The sequence below is a fragment of the Haliotis rubra genome, unplaced genomic scaffold (assembly GCF_003918875.1).
Source record: "Haliotis rubra isolate DU_JTF1 unplaced genomic scaffold, ASM391887v1 Scf105, whole genome shotgun sequence".
NCBI lineage: Eukaryota > Metazoa > Mollusca > Gastropoda > Lepetellida > Haliotidae > Haliotis > Haliotis rubra.
Window position 1 is genome coordinate 757930 of NW_025764948.1, and position 23032 is coordinate 780961.

The window sequence follows — 23032 nt, forward strand, 5'->3', positions numbered from 1 at the left end:
TCGGTGGTAAGAATATAATTATGCAGTTACATTATTCACCTACGACTGGAATATTCAAGTACCACACAGTGACCCTGGGATATAAGTACCCTTAATCATGTTGGAAACGTTTGATGTAGAACATTTGCGACTAATGATGTCACGAACGATTAAAGCTCTCCATTCCGCTTTCCCCTCCATATACCACACAAGCTCCACACAGGGAGTGTAGGGAAGAACGCTGTGAAGAGTATTGCCGCGTTACCTACCATCTTTAATGGGCCCACGGATGCAGGAAGTGGCGGCAATTGTTGACATATTATGGAAATATGAAAGGTTTATAGGACCACACCACAGAAAAGCAGTCATTATTTATTTGCGGATCGGTGGGTAGTTTCCATTCTGCAACCAGATTGTCAGAAACAGGCCAGAGTTCAACACAGTGCACCTGAGGATCAATGGACATTGACAGTTTGCAATGGCGTTCAGTATAGGCCTAACTGCATTGTATATGATGTTTATTATTACTAACTAGCAAATAGCAAAAGCCCAACTGCATGCTATATATAATGTGTATGATATCCAACTGATGGTCCAATATAACGCCTCAAAGGTACAGCATTTCATGTACATGGTTGTTACGTATTTGCCATGGCCCCGGAAGGCCCGACCTTGCATTATCTGGTTAAACACACATAGGTGTTATGCTACACAACTCCGAGATGGGAACATTGTTTGTGGCTGATGGGGGATGTTTCGCCTCAGGATCTCAAGGAAACATCCCAAACTCGCCATGACTGTTTGAAGTCTGAACATTGTACTTGAACTGTACTGACGGAACAGGGATGTGTAAAACAGACCAAGGCAGAGGCAGGATACCAGCCTATTGTTTAGTGGGAAGGTTGTGAGGGATAACGAGGGTTTGGTCGGGGGTAGGGTGTCGGGCAGCGAGGATGGCGAATGTCTGGTAGGGAGACGTGTATCTGGGATAGTGAGGGTCTGGTAGGGAGACGTGTATCAGGGATAGTGAGGGTCTGGCAGGGAGACGAGTATCAGGAATAGTGAGGGTCTGGTAGGGAGAAGTGTATCTCGGATAGTGAGGGTCTGGTAGGGAGACGTGTATCTGGGATAATGAGGGTCTGGTATGGAGACGTGTATCTCGGATAGTGAGGGTCTGGTAGGTGACGTGTATCTGGGATAGTGAGGGTCTGGTACGGAGACTTCTATCAGGGATAGTGAGGGTCTGGTAGGGAGACGTGTATCTGGGATAGTGAGGGTCTGGTAGGGAGACGTGTATCGGGGATAGTGAGGGTCTGGTATGGAGACGTGTTTCAGGGATATTGATGGTCTGCTAGGGACACGTGTATCAGGCATAGTGGGGGTCTGGTAGGGAGACTTCTATCAGGGATAGTGAGGGTCTGGTAGGGAGACGTGTATCAGGTATAGTGAGGGTCTGATAGGGAGACGTGTATCTGGCATAGTGAGGGTCTGGTAGGGAGACTTCTATCAGGGATAGTGAGGGTCTGGTAGGGAGACGTGTATCTGGGATAGTGAGGGTCTGGTACGGAGACTTCTATCAGGGATAGTGAGGGTCTGGTAGGGAGACGTGTATCTGGGATAGTGAGGGTCTGGTAGGGAGACGTGTATCGGGGATAGTGAGGGTCTGGTATGGAGACGTGTTTCAGGGATAGTGAGGGTCTGCTAGGGACACGTGTATCAGGCATAGTGGGGGTCTGGTAGGGAGACTTCTATCAGGGATAGTGAGGGTCTGGTAGGGAGACGTGTATCAGGTATAGTGAGGGTCTGATAGGGAGACGTGTATCTGGCATAGTGAGGGTCTGGTAGGGAGACTTCTATCAGGGATAGTGAGGGTCTGGTAGGGAGACGTGTATCTGGGATAGTGAGGCTCTGGTACGGAGACTTCTATCAGGGATAGTGAGGGTCTGGTAGGGAGACGTGTATCGGGGATAGTGAGGGTCTGGTAGGGAGACGTGTATCGGGGATAGTGAGGGTCTGGTATGGAGACGTGTTTCAGGGATATTGATGGTCTGCTAGGGACACGTGTATCAGGCATAGTGAGGGTCTGGTAGGGAGACTTCTATCAGGGATAGTGAGGGTCTGGTAGGGAGACGTGTATCAGGTATAGTGAGGGTCTGGTAGGGAGACGTGTATCTGGCATAGTGAGGGTCTGGTAGGGGATTATTGGGGTCAGGAGAAGTGTAGGAGTTCGATGGAAAGTTTGATCGTGGCTGTGTAAGGGTATTAACGCGTGCTGTCCGTCCGGTCCATTTTTCGACAGGGTCGGGGATGGCTGTCCTTCAGATAGGGTTACGACATGCGTCCAACTTATGCCACACTAGCAGATTAAGGTTGACCCCCACTTACGGCGCACATGAGCGGACCTACATATCGACAACACTGACCATTTCATTCACCTGCGGTTATGCACGGGCTATGTTGTGTATAAAACATAAGACATGACATTTTCAACCAGTCTGCTAATCGATTTATGTTTGTGTGTAGAACAAACTAACTAATAAAATCAACTCGTCGGCCCAAACTGTAGATGTAACCTTATATTTCAACACATTACATATAACGTGTATTCGGAAGTAGGACAACAACCGCTCCTGTACTTCCCACTGATAAAGTACATGGTACCTGATCATATTTTTCTATCTCGAAACGTAAAATCTCGGTACGCCTTATGTTTCTGTGGGACGAATTTCCCCATACCGCGTTTCGGATGAGAAATATGTTTTGTTGAAGACCACATTCCAGCGCATGTTTATCGTTCTTTAGCTGGCCCCAAGTCTCGCGAGAATCACAGAAATGAATCGTTGATCATAATTTCAGCAGATAGAGTCCCCGATGGCAAGGTGACGGGTTTACCACACAGGTACAGCACGCTGAACTCATCACAAGGTTGCAAATAGAACAGAGAGCCTGCATTAAACACCGACCTATATACGCCGGGTAAACAATCAACAAAGCCACACGCGAGTTCCTTGTCGACGTCGGATGTCGACATACGCACAGAAATATATCACGCACGAGTGATAATACTCTAGTCCTAAATGCATAAACTAACCCATTCAAAAATACATTACACATTCTCGTCACAATGAAGTTTAGAGTGGATCAGTAACACACCGCTTGATATTTTTTAACCTTCTACAACCAGATCATGCATTCCTTGTGTATGGTTCCTTCACAAAAATGTGTTTGTATAAAATTATTTGATCGATTCGAGATCATATGTGTCGACTTGTATTTTTTGTAATATATGTCGATATTTTTCTTTGTCTGGTGAGCCCTCTGAAAATGTAGTTTAAGTAAGGATATGCAGTACTCAGTGTGTTGTGACTGTTTCTTGGGATACTGAGCGTTCCCGGTTATCGATTAAGGGTTGGTTGGAGGAGAACGCTGCCTCCACAGCCTTGAGAACAGCTAAACCTCATACAACAATGCTTACTAACATTTAATCACTGAAATGAAAATATTTTCATATTTTCATTTGTCTTCACAAACATCGGGGAAAGAATGCCGGGGAATTTCTTTGTTTACTGAAACTAAAGAAATCGTGACATGGTAGGTATTGTAGACTTGAATGGGAGTTTTCAGATTTTTCTGTTTGATAGTCTTACCAGAATCAGATTATCACCACTGGCGTTACACACCGATTTACAAAACGATAGACACATCAGCTGATATTATACATAATCGTAACGATGGTTGGAAGCAGGTGTTTAAAGGACGCAATACTGCCTTTGTGCAAAATAAACAGTGGTAGTAACAAGTGTCAGTTTCGCCGCCACAGACATTCTGTTGGGTAATGAAATGGATCTGGAGGGAACCATCACAACCTAGTTGGCATATTCTGTACAAAAATAATTACAATTTTCAAATCGTTGAAAATGATTCACATCACACGTAACGGTTTCATGTACGTGTACTGTCCCTAGCTTGGACAATTTAGCTTTAGTGGGTAATATTTGGCCTCAGTTCAATCATACCTTCTGATTTTGCGTCGATGACGTACCGACGTTTCCTGATTGTCACAACTCCATGCATCACATGTATTACTCCTACCTGTAACACACCTGTGTGCTTATCACATATCACCTGCCTCTGTCACACCGTGTGTTACTTGTGTCTCAGTGGTAGATACACGTTATATCTCATTGTTTCTCACACATCACTAACAGCACGCTGTTGTAGCTGCTATGGGTTTACTAGACTATTGTGCAAATGTTATGCGTCCTGTTGTAGCGGCAAATGAGTTCGTTCGTTTACGGGCAAGAACCGAACCCACTCTCTTCTAAAAACCATTATAGGCCTTGTTACTACAGAAGAACATTATTTCTAGGTAAGGGTGAATAAGATCAGTAACGCTGTCAGAGTTCAGAGCATGTCAAGGATGCCCCTCTTGGATAACACCCGCGCTGTGTTTGCAATGCTGTAAATGGATGGAATCGTCCATTAAGATCATTGTGGTTTTGCGACATCAGCGTAAAGCTGGGGATTGCCTTGTTGACCGAATCAACGTCTTAAGACAATTTGCACTTTGCTGCCAAGGGGTAATTGTCAATTTGGCTATTGTCGGCGAGGGCGAAAGTAAACTGTTTACTGTAGGCTTGTTGACGAGGCGCTCTGAGTCACAAGCTTGGGCTGCCTTTGATTTGGTGCAAGATAGAGGACCGACAACACCGGGCGTCTTTAGGGGGTTTACTCAGGTACGAGGGGGACCAGCACACCACGACCGGGATTCCTCTTGCCACGAGCGAGTCGTCCTCCGCACAACAATGTGATGACAATTCTCACTTTGGCACCAGCTAACATGGCTTCCGTTTTTTAAGACGACAAATCGCAAATCAAATCTGCATCGGTGCCAAATGAACCTTAAGGACTGTAAAGTTGAAAGAACATCGCACTGAATTCTTTGCAAGGCTTGCCTGGAGCTTAGAGCGTCTCTGTGAATTGCGTTTAAGGAATTTCGAGGTCTTTTATGAAGTGTGGGTCTGGGCCGGTGGCGTGTTTCAACCACGAAAACCTTGCAAGTTTCTTGTTTCTCACACACGTTTGGGACAATTCTGTCGCTAGCTTCACAAGAATAGCAGTTGCATATTTCCTCTTCTTCACTCGTGCAGTTTTGTCGAGAATGATAGAATATCTGCCGTGTGATTCGATTTTGTAATTCCTGTTTACCAACAGAACAATGGCCCTGTCGACATCGCCCAGTGGTCCCAGCGTCGGCCCGTCATACAGTGGCGGCCAAGGACACCCACCATGTAATGGAAGTTGTATTAAACGCCCATTTAAACAAAATGTACATATCGAATATGGGCATGTCGACACAACAATACAGGCAGATCACTCAGTGGTGAGATGGTGACCAACGAGAGACTAAATGGCGAGAGTGATTGCATGCTTCACTGAAAACTAACGTCTCTGAAATATTGCTTTCCAATCATCCTCTCCACGACACACAATCCATCTCTGAAAAAGTTATTGCCCATCCGATTCTTTCTTGCCATCACAGACCTCTGTGGAATCGGGTGCGTCTTAACTTTTTAGTAGACTAAGTATTAGAGCTGGGTATTGCAGAGAATTTTCATATTGCGATATATTGCGATGCGAAAGCATATATTGCGATATGTATTGCAATATATTACAAGAAGTTCTTTTTTAACAAAAAACTACTTATAATCGAGTTAATGCTTGATTTATAAAGCAAAAACACAACAAAATCACCATGCTTGATTAAGCTTTAATAAAAACTTCTAATCAAGACAAAATAAAAGTGTAAATAATATTTGGCACAAATAAAAAGGAAAGGAACAATTTATAAAACGGAAATATCCGAAGATTTCCGAGTGTTACGAAGTTTTCCGAATGCATGTCAAAATACCGGTTTTCAATCAGCGTATCGCAATACGTATCGTTTTCATGTCTGAACCGGTAAATACCGGTACACCGGTTATAATGCGCAGCCCTACTAAGTATATAAACATTTAGCTTTGGACATGACGTTTGGGTTCAGTTGGCTTGGTAAGATATATAAAGGATATCTCTTCATCTTCAGAAACTCACATTAATAGACTTGTCTAACACTGTAAATTTTCTTGGGAGTTTTCAATTATTTTTACATTCCTAGTTTCTTTAAGGGAGACACTACTTCAGTTTAGGGTGAGTGGCGTGTATAAAGTACCATGTGTGAAACTTGGACACTGTCTCTGTGTGGTAGGATAAGCCCTGACTATCCTAAAACGATGGTAAATAATAATTCCAAGTATCAGACAAAGTGACAGACAACGTAAATCAACTCGCTCTGACTCTCCAGCTGTCTCAGCCCCTTTAAATACACGAGGGCTGCAATCTTTCATCACACGTATATGTCTGGGTAAACCGGCGATATTCTCAAGGATTAACGATCTTAATAACATACCACCGAAGAAAAGATGCGTATGAAAAACGACGAGAAGCGTACATATAAATACTGCAAGTGTTATCACACTGGTGCTATTGTCACGTACCTATGCCGTATGATCCTATGGTAACGGATCGAGAACGTGACCATGATGTCACGACCGGATTCCGTGTCACGATGTTTGTTTGCGACTGTAGTAGTTAAATATGACAGATATAAACCGCCACTGGCTAAACTGTTGATGTCGACACGCTGCCACATATCCGACACTTGTGTCAGTTGAAGACGGGGACAGTAACAACATTCATTGTGACGTCTCAGTCACTGCTGGCGTATATCCCTCCAGCATCACGCCTCTTTGCTCGGCACGTTGACGACCAACATGGCTGGAGAAGTTGATGCTGGTGTGATTTACACCGTGCAAGGTACAAGCATCATCTGCTCCTTAGCGCTCAGGTAACGGACAGGTGTCAGTCAAATTTGTTGTTAATATCACCGTCCTCATTTACGTGTTATGGGGAACAGGCTGCGATGCTGGAGCCACAACATACCCCCTGGTATCAAAGAGAGTAATGTGTTTCCTCGCTGTTCTTGGCTCGTTTATCAAAACCCATTAAGAGATGTTTCCGTACCTCTGTGAGTTTGTATCCTTAATACACCACACGGGAACCAAGGCTGATTTAGCCATGAATACAAATGTCTCTCAAACGAAAATGAACTATATCAAAGAAATATTTCAGTCATATCGAGCAATTCTCACCAGGAGCATTATTTTCAGAATGACCATTAAGGGTCTTGGAAAACGATGTTCGCCCTGTGACGACCCTCTACACTAATCGTTATTCCCATTCTTAAACACAGTCGTAACTCTAATGTCGCTTTGTTCAAGTGGGTCGAGGTCACCGGGCGCTTTTTTATAGCCAGATACTATAGTGGCATAATTTCAGCATAGAAAGACAACTCTTCCTGTAAAATCCGGACAATTCATAACTTAAAAAATCGGTACTATCGGTCAAAACCAAAACGATGATCCCTGCAGTTTGCTTGAAATGTTTTTCGTTTTTTTAAAAACTGTGCAAAGGTAAAAACACATATTTTATTAGGTTCCGTGGCCTATAGTTAAAGAATAGAACAAGGAATATACGAGAATTTCTGTTTCAATGCCCAATCGTTCAGTGAACTAGGATACATTAATTGTCATGTTATATGCCAACTAACGTCGACATCCTGGACGTCAACTGCACCGTAGCTATCATCAGTACTGAATGTGTCACGGTTTTCCTCCCCGAGCTAGGCATGCATCAATCAGACGTGGGTAGAACATGGCTTGTCAGGTAGCTGCACCGAAACACGTGCATATGATAATACAGCACGTGACGTGGTCAAATTGAAATGAGTAAGACCTATTAAGAAGGTATCTTTGAAATCCTGCTGTGTTTTAGATAACACGGACTATATTTCAGTTGAGGAAATTGACGGTTGAACGTTAGCTGTGTCATGTTGTACACGTTCTTGTCAGTCAGACGAGCCTAAATCGACTTGTATATCGCTGAAGTAATACAAGGCACAGCGTACGGCTAATTCACTTCATTATTTTAGATATTGTAAGCTGATCTAGCTAAACAGCATCTAGCCGTAGGCAGTTATTATCTCGGACTAGATGCCTATCTCCGTGTACCAGGTGACATGGAGACTGAGTCCCGAGACGCCTATAGTTCAACAATGAGCAGCGACGAGGACAGTTCCGGGACATCAACGGTTTAACCATCAGTCCTGTAGTCCTGTAGACAAATATTCAACCTCCACACAACCTCCCGAGTCCGAATCGCCACCTGTGCCGTGTGCCGTCCATTTCTTTTGCCGCCGTTGTAGACCCCACTCACTCACTCTACTTTTGATGATCTGATTGAATTCTGTACGATTCATTATTTAACACTATTAGCTTTCATATTGAAAGGTATGCCATGTTGTCACTTTCCTTGATCGTTTATCATAGGCCTTTACGTCCTTCACAGCGTTGGATGCTGGACCATGGAAGCAATTATGTTTACTACTTAACAAAATGACACTTTATCCGTCATTCTTTAGGGTGTAATGAGTCTAATTTACTATTGTAATCTGAGATGTTATCATGTGGAAGTATTATATTTTAGTATTCCCATTTGTTATTAGTCTGTGATGCCTTCTCTGCCTGCCGAAAGAAGTATTTAAAATGCTCTAATGATACCCCACAAACGATATATAATGTACTTAATTCTATTAATGCAGACATTATCAAATCTGTTGCCATTTTCATAAAACATTTGATATCCATCCGTAAATCGCATGTAAAACTATAATTTCATGTTACGTGACCAAAAGTTGAAATTATGCATCTTCAATTGTACTTTGGGCCACTGGGCCTTAACTAATACAACCTGTCTGTCTGTCTGTATTCTACAAGAACCATTACTCTAGTCCGTCTCACAGTCCCTGAATCAAATTATTTACCCTTCCACCCTGATCTACCATTACCATAACAACGCGCCTTGTGTATATGGTACATTTAACGCCAATAGTATAATTTCGAGGTTTTTGTCAAGATTACCCGTCCACTTGACGTCCGAGCTTGAGCTGTGTGCTTGTGAACAAGTGAATCTAGATAGACGGTGTTTCTGTATGTCGACATAGTGTTACCATAGGCGCAAGCACGTCTCCGTTGAAACGAAGTCTGCCTTCTGAATATACTGCGGAACGTTTTTCTCTTAAAGAAAGTTTATTTTCTTATGTAGTGTCTAGTAAACACGTTTTTGGGGCTGGGTCAGACTGTGGTGAGCTGAAGCTGGGGGGGAGGTGACGGAATCTCCACGCTTTGTTATGCCACTATCTCCCGCCAAATGTTGTCTGCGCAATCGATGGCGGACGTTTTTTGAGGAACTAATACATTTCCATTTTGCAATAACACCACCATCACCCTCTCGCAGCACAAAAAGAACGTGTTACGCTCGCAATACCTGGTTTAATACGCTTTGGAAGATGGTGGAGAGCTCATTTAGAAACGTTTAAACCCCGTTCAGTTGAGACGATGAAAGTCAGTAACGCAATAACTCAGCAGCACCTCATCATCGACCTCCTGGTCATTGATTCTACAGGTTGCCTGTCACTTTACGGTTCGTTTAAGATAAAAATTATGACTGAAATGAATGGTAATTAATTCAAATGATATACCGAACATTTTACATTTATACAAGAAACAAAAAGATATGTACTTATACTATGTATTTTTAGATGAAAACAGAATATAATACGTGGTTCAATTAACTTCAGCTGGAATTATCGTGCCATATTGTATAGGCCATCAAAAGAAAGTTAATTAAACTTGTGTTCTAGAGTAGCCAGCAGCAAAGCACTAGGGAACCAAACCTTGTTGAAGGAATCCCAGTTCCTCGTTCAGCTAGATTACTCTTTCGGGTTCCCCACACATCAGTAGCAACCAGTTTGTAACAAGATATTGACACGTTTCCTCATCATCGATAATTGTATACACAAAGTGGGTATCATCTACGGGAGAGCAGTAAGTCAGTAATTAGTAGCAGGCCCGGTCTGAAGGAAGAGAGACCCTGTAATAGATCTATATTTAAAAAAGACACGACAAGACTGTGCTGCTCAATTACTTAAAAGGCAAATGATTTCATCCACGCTGAGTCTGAGCCTATCTGCATCTTTGATGTCATCTCGTCATTGTCCGTGATTTCCGTGAGATACTCTCATCCCAGGTACCTCTACATCCGCCCGTCTTTGATACCCCAGTCTTCCAACATAGCATCCTCTGACGACTAATTACACCGCCCTGATTGACTTTATTGTATGCTTGATGCCTTTACACACGGAGGAGCCGCCCTTCAAAGTTTCAGCCATCGAGACGAAACAGCCTATGTTGTATGTATGCACAAAACATTCAACAAAGTAAGCTCGTTCATGAGGTTAGCTCGGTAGTTCCCTCCCATTTACTTAGATTTGTACTTTGTGAGTTAGTGAGTAGACACCGATTATGATTTTAACAGCAGCATTACATTACAATAGCCATGTATGGTAGTCCAGTAGTTACAGCACATCAAATTGAAACTTCCGGTCCGACAATGGGTACAGTGATTAGCCCATTTCTGTGTTGCTGACGTCATATTACTGGATGATTGTTGGACGCGGTGTAAAACCACACTCACTCTCTCAGAGGTATAGCCATACACACCCACGTGTTTAGAATCGAACTTTTACCCACATCGTGAGAAGTGAGTGCACCATCTACTCGGCCAACCCATGTTCTGTATGGTACTGGTTCATATTCTGGGTTCACAATATGACGCCATCATGCCTGATGGTTAGATTAACATGGGAATCGAACCCATATCAACGTCGTCAGGAGTGACTAACAACTAGTCTCTGAAATGAACATATTTTACTGAAAAAGTTCATAGTAAAAAAAATATATATAATGAAAAGGAGCCCTGAGACTTTCTTCATTTTCAGAGACTAAACAAATCTGCAGAGGGATAATTTCTTGGAATTTCACAACACATGCAAAGATTCTTATCACCCATTACTGCTTTAATTGTGTGTGACAGGAATATTTACTGCCCCCACCGCCTCTCGGTCCTACTGCCAGTGGTGTGGGCCGATTTGGGGTAATGAGTATCAAGTGTCGCCAAATCTATTTTGAGAGCAAGCAGGGATACCAGCTAAGGGTAGCATCTCTTGATATTCCTAGGCTGGACAACTGGATCTCAAAAAAAAAATAATCCAAAGTTATTTATATTCTCCAAAATCCAAAGGTTGTGTCTGCACTATATGTGGAAGTTTAATTGATGTCGCATATATATAATGTAACAAGCAGAAAAAGTCATCAATATCCCCCGCAATGGCAAAATACTCTTCATGTATATGTCAGTTAGTTATGACTATGTCAAATGTTTTGGTGTGTATATAGCAGTGAGTGAGTGAGTTTTAGTTTTATGCCACACTCAGCAATATTCCAGCTGTCTGTAAATAATAGAATTTGGACCAGATAATCCAGTGATCAACAGTATGAGCATCAATCTACACAAATGGGATGCAATGATATGTGCCAACCAAGTCTGTGACTATATTACAAAGTGGAAGGAGAGTATTGAAAGGTTTTTAAGTTCTACTCCGGAAATGAGCACTACCACCAATTTCAGTCAAGGTCAAACTTCTATGGATCATACTTGACATATGTTCCAAGTTTGATGAAGCTTGCATGTATAGTTTGGAAGATCTGCTCCGGACAAGATGACTGACTGAGTTGGTTTTAGCAATATTCCAGCAACATCACGGCGGGGGACACCCGAAATGGGCTTCACACATTGTACCCATGTGGGGATTCGAACCCGGGTCTTCGGCGTGACGAGCCAACGCTTTAACCATTAGGCTACCCCACCGCCCCCGGACAAGATGACATCCTCATGGTCACAACAGCCTAAGTCATGTTTCCATGGAAACAGCACAAAAAGAAAATTCATATCTGGGTCTAACCATCAAATGGCACATTTATGGATCATGCTTGATTTGTGTACCAAGTTTACCATGTGTACCAAGTCACGTTTCCATGGAAACCACAAAAAATAAAATTCATATCTGGGTCTAACCGTCACATGGCACATTTATGGATCATGCTTGATATGTGTACCAAGTTTGATGAAGCTAGCATGTATAATTTAGGAGCTTTGCTTCGGACAAGATGACATTCTCATAGTCACAGCCTAAGTCATGTTTCCATGGAAACAACAAAAAATAACATTCATATCTGGGTCTAACCCAAAAGGCACATGTAGGGATCATGGTTGACATGTGTACCAAGTTTGGTTAAGCTATCACGAATAGTTTAGGAGATATGCTTCGGACAAAGCGTGACGGACCCACGGACGGACGGAACTCGTTTCTATATTCCCGCAAATTCGTTGTTGCGGAGGATAACAATATGCCATCAGATCCCCATGACAATGTCTTTTTAAAGTTTATGGATAAAGTCACAAATGCCTACATCGTTGAGGTACACTGCTTTGAGCCTAATGATTTATATTTCTCTGTTTGTCTCTTCATCATGCAAATCAAGGATGACACAACAACAACAGTAGCATGGCTTGTATTTTCTACTGACTTGTCTGAATAGGGAGAATTTCGAATGTCCTGGATGGAGAACAAAACAACACATTTTCACCACTTAAGTACTTTTCAATCATTGTATTCTGATTTGGACGAATGCTGTGTATATTTGCTTTCATCCTCATCAAAGTTCCAATTCATTTTTACCCTGAGATGGAAAACTTTTCGAAATGATCCCCTCTCCTCGCCAGTGTAAAATGAAACAGTTAAAGAAAATACTCAGATTTTATAAGTCATCAGGTCTCTAGTGTAATCACACATGTTGTTTGTCTGGAGTGAGAGGACAGGCAGAAGCAGGAGGTCTTGGCTCAGCGTGGGGTCTTGGGGAGAGGTGGGGGAGGCTCCCCATGAGTTAATATTAAACACTAGTGACAGCTAGAGATCAACTGATAATTACAAGCCATATTCTGGCTTGTGAATTCAGCAGATTGGTACAGACCCTGAAGCTGAGGAAATCTAGACTTGCCACATTTTCTAGACTTGTGTGGGCTTTCTTGGATATATTTGCTTCAGGGTCTGTACCAAATCTGAGCTGATTTTCATCCTTTACACACATCACCCGTGTCTTTACTACCAATGAACCCTATTTACCACAAAACCCGTTTCAACTCTACCTTGCTCCCTATTTGACCAGAGTCCGTTTCAAATCTACCTAAGACCTTTTTGAAGTTCTGGACCCGTTTTAACGCTACCTTGAACCCTATTTATTCTGGGAACCCGTTGTACTTCTATCCTTGGACCCTGAGTAACCCCAGAGCCCGCTTCAACCCTGCTTTGGGCCCTATTTTACCACAGAGCCCGTGTCAACGCTACCACTGAACTTTCTTTCCCACAAGGCCCGTGTCAGCTCCGCCGTGGTACCCCGCATACCCGAGGAGCCTCTCTCCCACTCTAGTACCAAACCCACCCCACCCCAACTCGCCTGGCCAGGTGTAACTGTGTTACAACCGTGTTTGTATTCCGCGTCGTGTCCTCTCGAGGTCGTCAGCTAAGCTGGAGCTAAGTGCTCGGATCAATTTAATTCATAAATCATATTGATTTACATTGGCAGATAACAATATAAAATCAATTAGGGTGCTCCAAGGAAGGGTCGCCATTGTAATTTGCCCTCACGGTGATACGGGTATCCAGGTTTGTAAACATGTTTCGGTGATAGGCGGGCACAGTTCGGTTGGCACCGGGGCTTATTGGATGTGTCGTTCTAGAATCGAATAGTTCAGTTTTGTTATTTTGACGATACGTTAAATATGAATATTCATCCCATTTGGATTAAATCTCCTTTCTTTAAAATTTCGCTCATTCTTTCTCTGTATGATTTGTTGGGGTCACCGTTTCGTTTTTGCTTTATGACGTCAAACATAATTTCTTCTGGAACATTTTTCACGAATACAGTCGGATGATGTCGTTTACATTTCCGAAACATTGCACCAAGATAGGTTACTTTTACCAAACATTGCACCTAGCTAGGTTGCATTTACCAAACATTACACATAGCTAGGTTACATTTACCAAACATTGCACCTAGCTAGGTTACATTTACCAAACATTGCACCTAGCTAGGTTACATTTACCAAACATTGCACCTAGCTAGGTCACATCTACCAAACATTGCACCTAGCTAGGTCACATTTACCAAACATTGCACCTAGATAGATCCAGAGAAACGTACATATTTTGTCCCATGTTCTGCTCCGATCCAGCTATACACAACACACAGCCCACATATGTAAACTTGTCGCGCCTAAAGAAGTGGGAAAACTTTAATTTCAATTCCAATATAGTCTTATGATACCATTGTCTTCTATGCCACTCAAACCACTTAACCATAATTGGGGTTTTCCTCAGCTAGCTTGAGAAATGCGTTTTCATGGCTATCCTAAAGCATTTAAAATTGCCACTAAATGTTTAATTAGCCCTCGACAGTACATTCGTCATCGACCAAGCAGTGTCTGGAAGACAACACTTGGACGCGACTGTGGCAACAGCAGTACTTGACATCATTTGACTGTTCCCAACACGAGGTGCACAATACACGCATTGTAACATGAGCTGAACTAGCAAGGGAACTCCAACTAGCCTCGTCTCATAAACCCCAACTAAACACCGCAACAGCTGAGACAAGACACTCTGTAAAGAGTCGCCGTCTTTGATAGCGGTTAATGTACAGCAGAAGGACCGCTTCTATCGTCTGAATCTCTTAACAGTCTCCTGGCTACCCCGCGTCCTTCTCAGCCCCCCTCCCGCTCAGGGTCCAGTATTTGCTGCCCCCTGACCACGCTGTGTTGTGGCGAGTATTAAAGTCTCCTATCTAAGCCAGGAGGACCTAAGGGAGAGTCCTGGCGCCTAAGGAGGGTTAAGCCCCCGAAGTTTATAGCTTTGTTGTCCGTCTCACAATGACCACTTGAAAAAGCGTATTTACTGGCAGCGACTGTCCGCTCGAAGCTGGCAGTGGGGACGAAGAGTCTCGCCACAGTAAACACGAGATAAGCCCCACCTCTTGCCTCGCATGTACAGGCGACCATACACAAGGCAGATTAAAAGGGTCCTACCGTAAAATTAGAGTAAATATTATGTTTGAAGGGCAGACTCATTAAGTAGTTTGGTGATTCAGGCAGTCGCCATTTGCTTGTGAGATTGTTCCTTGCCGCCTACCCCAAACAGTGAAGATCCAGGCACATTCTGGCGTCCGGCAATGTGGAGCTGGAGGTGGAGTGATGGGCTGGGTTGAGGAACACCCATACGTCTCAATCATATCTTATATTTTGGCGACATTAGCAGCCAAGATTTGCTTCTCAGTGAGAGTGTCTCTACCACTCATCCAGCTGTCTGTTCCACCGTCTGCGCTACAACCGGACCGTCGTTAAAGGTGCTGCCTTAACCGTACTCTGAGTGGTGTTTTCCATGTTGGTCAGACTGTACATAAAAACAGGTATCTCCCACTCGACCAAAATTTGCCTAAATCGTCTCAGGAATGGATTATGTAGTGGAGCGGCGCGACAAACACTGGTGATTAGCCACTATAGTTGTTAGTGTACTATCATCAAGGGGTATGTAATCACGTGATTCATCAGCGCTTGTACTTGTGAGGTAGAACCATTGGAGCCATTCTCTGGCACCATGCTGACAGATTTAACAACATGTATTAACATGGGTTATTGAGATGGTGTTGTTCTACCGCGACCCCCACCACGAGTACAACCTACTCCTTTAACGCCAGTCGCCTTATGAGTCGTTACAGTTAGAAGCATTCTTCATGCCAGCAAAGTAAAATCCCATATCACTGAAAACCCGTTCATCCGTTCAAGTGCCGCTGTAATACTTTAATTGGCACTATGTTCGATTTAGATAATAGAGTTAGAATCATTTGAAGCCAGACTCGACTTTGAGTCGGGATCGGTTTGGGAAGAACTGAAGTGAGATTGTGTTGGCTGCTTGGTGGACCCAGTTTGGTCTTAATATTGTGTACTTGGATAGGCTACTCTGGTAGGGTACTCTGATAGGCGCCACCTACGGCTATATATTGTCTTCTTCTGGAAACTAATAGGTCCCCCGTACAGATAACCGCTCAGTAACAGTAATTACCGCAAGCAGTAATGTAGTGTTTATACCAACAATAACTAACTGCCCGGTGTATAACGAGCAGTAATAGCCAGCAAGACAACATGGTGTGGTACTGTTTAGGAACCTCCCGGAAGTCAACATCCTCACTCATTGCCAATTTGTTCTTCATGTATCCTATTATCGGATGTGTGTTTGACAATACACGTTCAACGAAAGTCTGCTCAATGGGGATGCTTATTAATATTCTGAGTGGAAGCTCTGTGAAAAAACAAATGATCTGTTCCCATAAACCTTGGAAAATCAAAAAGAAAAGATCGTTACCTGTTTCGCGTTACCTTTCAGAGAGATGGCTCAAATACTGGGGATGGGGGTGGGGGTGGGGGTGAAATGTTGTTTCAATTCACTCACAGGAGTTTATCAGTTTATCATTCCAACAACGAGTATGTAATCGCAACTCCGCTGTAGGCAGGTTTCATTGAATACTGTATGTTTAAAGTTTTATCCATAGAGCGTAGCCGGAAGTTCATTGATAACAAATAACGTCTCCGCGAGAGTTTGATATATTTAAACACAGTATATCACCGAAAGTATTTGGCGAAGACGTTTCCTGTGTGGTCGTCGCTTTCTTTGATGTGATCCCAAGTGTAACCGATTCCAACAAAAGCAAGTGTATGAAATATGGCCGTCAGGTCGCAGTCTTGTGGTATACCGCCATGGCGTCGAAACCATGATGGCGAGGGGTGATAACGTAATGCCGACAAATCGGCCCAGTGTTCGCCATTTTGCTACATCCACATCCGGGCTTTATGAGGTTTTACAGCAGCGCCCGACATAAAGCGCATCTTTATTGCACTCTGGGAATGTGAAGATTCTCGCGTCACTCTCGCGAGAACAAACGATAAACACGTCGCTGGGATGTAGGACTGTGTCCGTATGGGAAACACACTCATCGTCAAGGGTCACCATGGTATGGAGGGTGTCAGACATAAACATACTCCAACAAGCCTCGTTTAGGTCTGAGCGTGTTGTCAGGGTGATCAACAGTTAATGAATGTGTTGTTTATGCCCAGGTCTCACTGACTGGTCTATTTTATGTTTTATTTTGTGTGGGCAATGACTGTTAGGAACAGTGATACGTTTGAAGGCGAAGATTGAAGGTGAAAAAGCTACAGGAAACAACTGAACGCAATCAGTGGGTTATCCAGGGCACTTACAATACGTGACAACTAACTGTCATTGTGGGTACAATATTATTTATTCCAGATGCAACTTCATTGCACCTTCAGAAGTTAAAAGTGCGACAATTTTTTTAATGCGCTTATCTTTCGTAATCTGCATGACCCTTTAATAATGACGCTGAGTATATGATGATGAATTCATGCCGAGACACCGAGAATACATTAGAGCATTTCCTAAGTTATAATTTTGACACTTTTTGTGTAGCATCATGAGCACTGATGGTTCTGGTCACTGTGACACGCAAGCCAAGTCACTGAACTTGACCACCTGATCCACAATAGTCGCCACTAACTATAAGATGTAGGGGTGGTCTATTCGGGTCCTCCAGAGGCCTTTTGTAATACATGTTATATCTGGGATTACACTTGGTCAGCAAAATAGACGTGTTACATGTGACCACTTTGTAAACGGCACCTTTGTATTCGGAGGCCACACTGACCTGTGTTACATGTTGTGAAGCTGTCAAGCTACCATTTTGTCGTCGCGCTGCAGGAGCCACTGGTTGTGCTGGGTACCATTCTGATTTTGAACCCTGGTCTGGCAGCACTGTTAACAAGTTGTATCACTTTCAATTTCTCGTGTTCTTCAGAATATGTACTGTTGTGTCGAACATTGACGTGTCGAACGTCATGTTGTCTTGAAGTAAATGCGTGGTTCCCTCCAGTGTTTTCTTTAGTCTTATATTTTCGGTTGAGTCGAAACTCGTATAACTCGAAGTATTTCACTTCCACTTCGACACAACGGTGTTTAACTGTAGTTCATAGTGGCTGAAGCCCCATTGTGAAACCCCAACTAAACCTGGCAGCCTGCATATCGAGATACATTGTAAATACTTTCTTTAAACTTTAAGATTGGTACACAGTACGGCCTCTGACAAATGACACTTTATTTTCGAACTCCGGACTAAATCACCTGACATGCTGGAATTCCCTTGTACAATTACACATATACATACCTCTGATATTACAATTCCCTTGTAAACCTGTTCACTTTAGAGTGTCCTTTATCAAGAACGCCTTACAATTAACCTAAAAAGCGTTGCACTATTAAGTATCTGGCACACAAAACTATGAACGTCATAATTATGACACCTATCACCAATCTGGAATGACATAAACATATAAAAACAATATAATTCTGCAACATTTCCGCATTGCCGGGTTATGAGTGTCCCCGTTTCATTGCCAGGTAACACGTAATGGAATCGTGTGGTTAAGATTACTCATCGACTTTTATCCTCAACCCTATAATTTCCCCGAGATCTTCAGATAGCATAGGAGAGATACAGGTTTCCAAACAACTTCTTTCCACCAACCACATAAAGCAAACGCTTATCACGGGATGTCAGTTCACATGTGTGCACAGGCCCTCACAATGTGGAAGTCAGAGCGGCACTTGACGCTGTTCTTTAGGGAATATTAGAGGGGATTCTTAGCCATTTTATGTTCTATAAGTAAAGGCATAAAGGTCAGGCGCTTATTTGTAGAAACTATTAAATGCTTGTCTGCAGATTTGGCTCCTGACCCGCCAAGTATTTCAGCCTGTTCGCACAGCGATCTTCAGGGACCAAGCTGGCAACCACAGCTCAACCCTGTCACTGCCGCTAGCCTTGCTTCATATACTTCTCTAAATGATAGTCCATCATGTATAGTAATTCTTTCCTTAAAATCTAGAGTAGGAGATAGTACAGGCTACCAGTTCAGTAGGGTGACTCCCATTTCTTATTTTTTATATAATCTAGGATTTATGATATAAACTGGTAATCTTTTATTTTAAGATTTGTGGAAGTCTACATAACCACCTGCGCTGGCTTAACAGGCAAAACACCTTAAAACATTTAGTGATGTTACCATGTCTGTCAGTCATATGTAAGTTTGATTGGTACACAGATACATTGATACCTTGCCCATTTTAAACCATGCATAACTGGTAACTGACGTATAGAAAAAAGAAATTAAAGGCGCCTTCCTGTTTGTTTTCTACAGTGACATGCAATATATTGACGTACATACAATACACATACACTTGACAGCTGAGCTGGTGATGTGTAACTATGATTGTATGCACTGCATGGCGCTGTTGTGTTGAAATACCAAACAATGGACTAGGTTTATCTCAGTGAGTTAATCAGTCTCAGGCACCCCGTGTGGCTAGCAAACGTAGAACAAATACATAAGTATTGATTCCAATTTCATGCTTCTTGTCTCAGGACAGTGTTTTGGACTGAAGCAGTAGTACATCTGTGAAATACAGCAGTTATAGAGATTACACTGTGGTGCAGATCCCAGAAAGTAGCCGCCATGCTCCCAGTTTACTGTGCGTACATTTCATGGTGTGGAACGACCAGTTTATGACATCAGAGAACCCGCCTGAGCAGGGTTAAAGCGAATTAGTGTATATCTTGATGTTGTGTGTGTAATGAACGTCACCATGAATGTCAGTCCCGCATCCTGGGACTATGTCCGATTAAACGCTAATGATTCCTCCCTCCCTAGTTCCGTATAGATCTCGAGAACACTATAGCTCCAGCGTTGAATCCTAGAATCATCTAGTATCTCTTGAACCCCTGAATCTTCTACGTATTCTTTGGACCATACAATTCTCTAGATCGCTCTTGGGCCAAGAACTGTCCCGCTCCTATTTGTCCTCATTATGGTCCGCATCGTACATCCGCGGGTCCCTCTTGTTCCCCTAGGTCCCGCAATAGCGCGGTCCCTTCCGGTGCCTGGACACCCTTCATACAGACGGCAGCAACACTCCACTCGCTGAACCTGACAGCCGTCAAAGTGCACGTGGTCAAAATTGGCGACAACTGTGTCAAGAGTGTTGTTAAAGGCACATTCTAGGGCCTGGTTCTGATTTCCACTACAGGGTACCTTCAAACGCTGGTGTTGTTAGCCGTCTGGAGATGTTTAGATCTGCCACACAGACGGTGGCGAAATGGAAAGAACTTTCATGGCCTTGGTCAGTCCTCGAGCTGACATCAATAACGCCAATCTTGAGCCAACATGTTCACATCTAAATGAAAGTAATATGTGGTCGCGAAAACAAAGGCAGGCATGTGGTGGAAAATGAAAATTTAGTTAGTTGCAGATAGGTTGACTATGTCGAGGAATGAGCCTTGAATTCCATGTCTATTATTATTCTCCTGTCAAATATGGTTGTCGTCCAGTATTAAAACACATGTACCGTACATGCAAAATATCATTGTGTAGAAGGTGTTGAGACTGACACGGTTGTCTCCCTGCTGTGACTGACATGCATCACGACATGTAGCCAGTTATAAAGACATGTAGTGCCAATAGTGTAGTTATCAAACTGCAGATGGGGAATTGAATAGGTTCGGGGTGGATGTTCGAACTTCGATGATGAATATTTTGAGAATTTTGTGTCGTAGGTAAAAAAATAATCACATCACTGATCTCAAAGCCAGATATTTACAACTGATCATTTCGTGATCGTCAAACATTTTCAAAAAAAAACCCTTGCAAATATAAAAAGGAGAGACGTATCTTGTATTTCTTGATAATTCGCCCTACTGTCTCGTTTAAAACACCTACATCTAAATAAAGAATATATATGCCATCTTTGTCATTTATGCGAAAAGTTCAGATGAGGTTTAGCAGCTCTAGTGAAGCCAATTAGCCCGAGGTTTGTAATCAAGTTGAATCCGGGATTTGAAGTCACAACTAGTATATGTAATGGAGATAACACTGCTCGTAAACACTTCGCTGTGGAGCTTGTTTCTCAACGGTGCCAGATCTCTGCGAGAAAATGTTTGGTTCGTGTCCAAAACAACAAAGAAATAGTGATTTTCGGTATAGATATATATTCGTGCTTGGTAAACGGATGATCTACTTTGTGGGGATGTCAGGCGCACACGACATGACCCTGTGACCTAACTACGGCTAAGTGCTGTTCCCCGCAGCGTGAAAGCATATCCTGATTATTGAAGACGTGCACCAATGTGTAGGAGTGGGACATGTCTGCCTCGAGATGAACACGCATCCATCACATAACACACGTGTTGCCGCCGTTGTCGTGGGGTCACGATGTCGTTGAAGGATGTAATTGCTACATCCCCGCCGTGATGTTGACGTACGCAGGGCTTACTGCTTTAACATCACATACATGGAAAGACCAACGTAACAGGAGATGGCTTATGAGCCATTTCTAGACTCTTGCAACCTACAACACAGCACCATCTCATGTCAGTTATATCTTTAAACTCTTCGGCCGTCCATCTGGTTGCGTTGTTGTTGCTGAAACTATGCGGATGTTTAGGCTGCGTTTGATGGCATTATCATACCAGAGACATCACTTCACCCACAGGATAACACCAAAACACACAGTGATAACAAATGTATACATTCTTGTCTGTCCCCTACCTTTTCCTTCGGTCCAATATAGATTTAGAATGAAGTTGTAGGCGGTGGGAGGATCCCTCCCCGACAGATGTACCTGGCGCTGGAGTACAGCATCACGCCACGTGTATTTCCTGGTGCGATTCTTATTATATGTCATCGTTCGTTTCCGGAGATTCAAACGAAATATAAACATTCCTGTAACCCAGGCCATTTAGTGTGAGTCGCACTGATTGAGAGAGGCATTCAGATAGCGAATGGCTAGTGTTCAGTTATTGTGGATCGGCAAAGCGTCATTGCTCGTGATTAGCTTGTGTAACAGTAAACTTTCTTTATCTCTGAACCTACTGGTATATCCACATGCTGGGCTGTCATATTTAAATAAGGTTTCTCGTAGCGAGGCGTCGAAATTAACCATCGAGAAAGTATCACGATCCAAATCTTGAAGCCGAACCTTAGAAAACATAATTTTGATGTTTCACGGAAAGCGAGTTTCACATAAAGTGACAAGTTGTACAAGTAACAACAACTTAGAATGAGAGCACATCTCCAGATCTAATGTGGAAAACATGGGTAAATGACGGAAAGCCAGATCGTGAAGTTCAAGTGAGCTAAAACATAAATCGCGGAAATCGAAATCTGGAAATTATATGTGTAACGGAATCGAGGTCAAGAAGTTGATACTAGTGTGTGCAAAGCATTAACCATTAATGTTCTGGAAAACGCCTCAAACGACTTATAGATTACATATATCGAACATGATAGTAGTCATGCACTGTTGAGTATGTGCTAGACTTGCACAAGTCTCTGAAGCAATTTACGTTCAATCATCATTTCTTGATTATATTACCAATAAGAACACATTTTCTTTGGAAAAGAATGATGTCTTTGTACTGCCCGCTTATGTAGACTTCCCTATCATAAAGACAGAAATACTATACATCCACAGACATATAATTCAGTACAGCCTTGGAGGAAGGCTAGGCATGTGCCCCTGTTTAATTACCCACGCTTTTAATGACAACTATGTATGTTTCATATTATCTACAACATTTCCAAAGACAATTGCCTGACAGGCTTTGATGCACCTACTCGGGGTACAGATGTCATCTATCAAATGTTTATATGTAAACAGATTAGAAAACCCGACAAATTACGAGAAGATTAATGGGAAAGATTATTTTTGGCACCACCAACGAGGGCCTCGAGAAAACATCCACGTGGCCTTGTAGAACATATATATTTATGGCAAGATAATGATTGCATATGTCAGTGAACGCGGTCAAAGATTTCAGTAATT

The 23032-nt window shown here is 42.8% G+C and overlaps 1 protein-coding gene across 1 annotated transcript in view; it reads left to right on the top strand.

Annotated features, from left to right (window-relative positions):
- LOC124275911 (bone morphogenetic protein 3-like) overlaps positions 1 to 23032 on the top strand; it is a 49961-nt gene that overhangs the window by 11068 nt on the left and 15861 nt on the right. The window lies entirely within an intron of this gene.